Raw genomic sequence first — 4,674 nt, forward strand, 5'->3', positions numbered from 1 at the left:
TATTTATACAAGAACCGGGGTACAGGCCAGATGTGTGGGAGGGTGAGAGGATTCACCAGACACAGAGCGAGGAACAGAACAGGCAGACTGACGAAATACACTACTGAGGGGAGCAGCGGGTGTGACAGGAGAGGTCTGCTGCACCATGCGGGACCCTTGCCGGCTGGCCGGGATCGAACCGGCGCTGCAGAGGCCGCGCTGCAGAGGCCGCGCTGCAGAGGCCGCAGACAGCTTCACAAGCACAGCACTCAACTACCTGCGCCACCAGGGGAGGCCCAACACTCTCTTTTTTAAAAAGTGAATTTTACACCTTTTTCTTTGGGTCAATAAACATATTTTAGGATGCGAGATCTAAGTAGTAGCTTTCCTGGCATACATAGCACATTTATTTCAAATTATTATTTTGTGTACGGATAAAATTCTGAATATTTGTACCACATCTTCTTGATCCAGTCCTCTATTTTTGGGCATTTGGGTTGTTTCCAAAGCTTAGCTATTGTAAACAGTGCTGCTATAAACATAGGGGTGCAGGTGTTCTTTGGAATTGATGTTTCTGTGTCCTTTGGGTAAATACCTAGGAGTGGAATTGCTGGGTCATATGGAAGCTCTATGTTTAGTAGGTCCAGAAATCTCCACACAGCTTTCCACAGTGGTTGGACCAGTTTGCACTCCCACCAACAGTGCAGAAGAGTTCCTTTTTCTCCACACCCTCTCTTTTGATGTTTGCAAGGTTTTTGTATAGGGGCCTATGTTTTGATTTCTCCCTTTGTCTCTTTGTAGATTTTTTTTTTTTTTCAGGTACATATGTGGTTACAGTGAACAAACAGCCTGGCCACTTCAATGTGAGTGGAACTGACTTTCCATGAGGCAGTGGTGAAAAGAGTTTATTTTTGTAAGGAAGCAAAGAATAAGCTTTGTATCCTTGCAAATATGAGTAAAATTGCAATTGTAAAAGATATTACGTGTAGGTCAAATTAAAAAAAAAGTGAGTTCCTATGAAAAAAAAAAAAAAAAATTCTGAATATTAAAAAAAAGCCTAAACAAATTTTAAATGACCACGCACACACAGAGACATTTTCTTATACATGAAATATATGCATGAAACAAATGCATAGCTTTTTATTTTATTTTTTTTTAATTTATTTATTTATTTATACAAGCACTGGGCACAGTCAGAAGCGCGGGAGGGCGAGAGAATTCACCAGAGACAGAGCGACAGAGCGGGGAGCAGAACAGGCAGAAGGACCGAAGTACACTGCTGAGGGGAGCAGCGGGTGGCAGGAGAGGTCTGCGCGCCATGTGGGACCCTCCTTTGGTGGCCGGGGAGCATCTAACAGGCGCTGCAGAGGCTGCGGGCATCTTCGCAACCCAGCGCTTAACCGCTGCACCGCCACCGGGGAGGCCCAATGCATAGCTTTTTAAATGATAATGGTGAAATGTTTTTCCATATCCTTCTTAGCAGTTTTCAGGGGTTAATGACTAGATTCCAGAGGTTAATGGCCATCTGAGGAGGATCAATGAGCCAAGTTTTGTCAGAACTATTAACCTCAACCCATCATTAATTGCTATAAATGTCTTGTGTCTAAGAGACTAGCTATAGTACATGATTAAGGAGAAGGAAATATAAATTCTTAATGCTATCTTTATGGCCAGTGCCTTTAATTTGGAATGTAGATGGCAATTATAGTTTTGTACATTGGCTGATCATATGGCTTAAACCATCATTCACCATTCTGCCAACAGCACTATAATTAAAGTTCTCATATTTATGAAGTAACTAAAGTCTATTAATTTCTGTCTGCTGTAGCTGCTTATGATTTTTTATAACCCTTGCCAGAGATGGCTTTGCATTTTTCCTTAGAATTTTTGTGCAGGGTTAAAAAACTCAGAAAAGTCTACTCATTTATATAAATCCACCAGAGTACTCAAAAAGGTCTAAGAAAACATCAAGCAATTTTTCCAAACTACTAAGTTTAAGCAACCACCCGCATTCCTCAGGTCTCAGAGACTTCCTTCTAAGCTTTTAATTTCATACTTACCACTGAAATCTTTGTACTGGGTACAGAAAACATCTTTGGTATCTCTGCAATGCCCATTTTATTTTTAGCACATAGTAGGCCCTCAAAAACATATATGGCTTTGACTGTTTAAAGGTGAATCAACATGCTCAGTGAAATAAGCCAGAAAGAAAAAGAAAATTAGTGGATGTTTTCACTTTTAGGAGGAATGTGGAGGATCCAAATAAGGGATCAAGAAAAGAAAAGTAATTATAATAAAGTAAATATCAAGATCAACAGGCAGCTATAAACCAGAGACATTCTACAGTGGGAGGGAGGAGAGTAGGATCAAAACAGGGGAGGGAAGAGCACAAGGGACTGTGGTGATGGTGCACAGGTGAAATGGTGGTGGGAATTTCATGGGGACTATAACCGAGATGAGAAAGCATACATTGTACAAAAATAAAGAATGACGTAAAAACATTAAAAAAAGGTGAATCAAGTCTTTATATGTGTATCTATAAATACAGTGGTCAATTTTATTTTCTAACACCATGCAACTCTTCTGAACCATGATGTCCATAAAGTGACACTGAAGCAAAGAAGAAAGTATCTAAAATATAATCCAATTTTTTAAAAATGAAAAATACTTAAATTCTTTGAAGTATAAAAGTCACACAACTATGAAGTTACACAATTAAGTGTTTCTTTCTTTGTGAGGTGAATGTGATAAACACTACACTATGGAAACACGCAGTTTGTTTCTCTTTTTAAAAAAAAGAATTCCAGGTTCCTTAAAGAACAAATGAGTTGGGAAGCTTTAGGCAAACAAAACAAAAACCCTTAAAGCATTCTCCTTAGTCTTGCTTGCATCAATCACCCTTTCTTATTAACCTCTCACCCTTAGAAAGTGCTGTGGGCAGGGGGGAGAGAAGGGGAATAGTTGTGATAGGCTTGGGGATGAAGGCAGTGATATAAAAAGCAAATTATATAGAAGAGGACTATAGCTCTAACAACCACCCACTCATGCTTATTCAGAGCCCTCCTTTAAGATTCTCAAATTGTTTTGTAAACAGGGTCTCCTTAAGACTTCAGGATGTGTAGGTGGCAAGATTCTTTATCCTTACTTGACAATTCATGTATCTATGATATAAAAAATTAAATGTCAGCAAAAGACCTTAAAAGAAACAATTGGATGATGAGAAAGATTAATTTCTAGTGTGTCCCTGCAAATACAATTCAGACAATCTACATGCCACTATTGATTTTCAGCTGCTTTTTTTTTTTTTTTTTTTTTTTTTTTTAGCATCTTCTAATGTGCAAGCTATGGTATGGTAGGATTCCCAAGAAACTGGTAAAAGCAGTTGCCTTGAGGGAGTGCAATTGGTAGTAGGAAGGAGGGAGGGAAGGAGGGAGTCACTTTTCACTGTATACTCTTTCGTATTTTTTTGAACCTACTTTTTCAAAATAAAGCATAATAAATAAAAAATTGTCCTAAAACAGTTTTCAGTAAGCAAGTTGAATTGGAAGGTTTGTACCCTTGATGCTTTTCCTTTGGTTCCCAGAACTATTGGTTCTATTGGCTGTGCTTTACTTTCCATGAGTCTTTGTAACATTGTGACAGAAATCATTGCAATGAAATTAGTTCACAATTCACAACTCATAATAAATGTATTAATTGAAAGCTTTAACAGAGATGATAAGTGCAAGGCATTGAAAGGCTCTTTGTATCTCCTTTTCTGCGCATTTACATATTGACCATGCTTTCTTCATCTGAATGGTTGAACACACCAAAGACATTTCAAGTGTATTTACAAATCAAGAAGAGCTTTTAAAAGAAGACATGATTTTTCTCCATTTTTTGATTTCACTCAGCCTTCAGTTCCTTATCAAATTGTCTTGATTGAATGAAATGGATATGGGATCTTAGACTGGCTAGTAATAAAGTATAACTTTAGCACAGAAACAACAGAACTAAACAGGGTAACTCTTTTGTGTGGGGAAGTGGTGATAAAAATACTTAAAAATTATGTATATACAATTTTGCACCTCCCCCCGCAATGTCTGAAATTTATTCCAGGAAATCCCCAGGGTAGTGTTATTCCTGGCAGACCATCTTCCAGCTAAGGGCAGAAAATCCCAGCGCAATTCCTTGTCTGACTTTGGTGAACGCGAGAGCAACACTTCTCCAACTCTCAAGTGCATGTGACTCAACCCAGGCAAATGAAAGTGCATAGCTTTCTTGTTGAAATCCAGGTTCTGGTTCAGTTCACCTGGAAAGGGCCTAGATTCTGCATATTAACGCAATGCCAGGTGACATCTCTGTTGCTGGTCCAGGAAGTGTATTTTGAGAAGTGCAGATTTAAATAGAATCTGGGTCTGTTCGGACTGGGTTCAGCTTCATGAACTGACACCCTGGCACCAACAATTAAGAATATTTTTTCTCAACCACCATGTAGTGTGGAGATTGGCAGACTAAAGCCAATGTGTCATTTCCATGATGCCATCGAGGATCTCTCCTCTTTTGGCTGTTTCTGCTTTGCCATCTTTCCTGTGTGATTTTCATTTTCATGCTTACCATATAGAGGCTGCACTTCTGGGTATCACATTTTCTACACAAAATGAAGTGTTAATGGGGGAGAGCAAAAGCCAGCAGAAGCTGTCTCTTCTATTCAGG

This window comes from Talpa europaea (assembly GCF_964194135.1).
Source record: "Talpa europaea genome assembly, chromosome: 7".
NCBI classification, from domain to species: domain Eukaryota; kingdom Metazoa; phylum Chordata; class Mammalia; order Eulipotyphla; family Talpidae; genus Talpa; species Talpa europaea.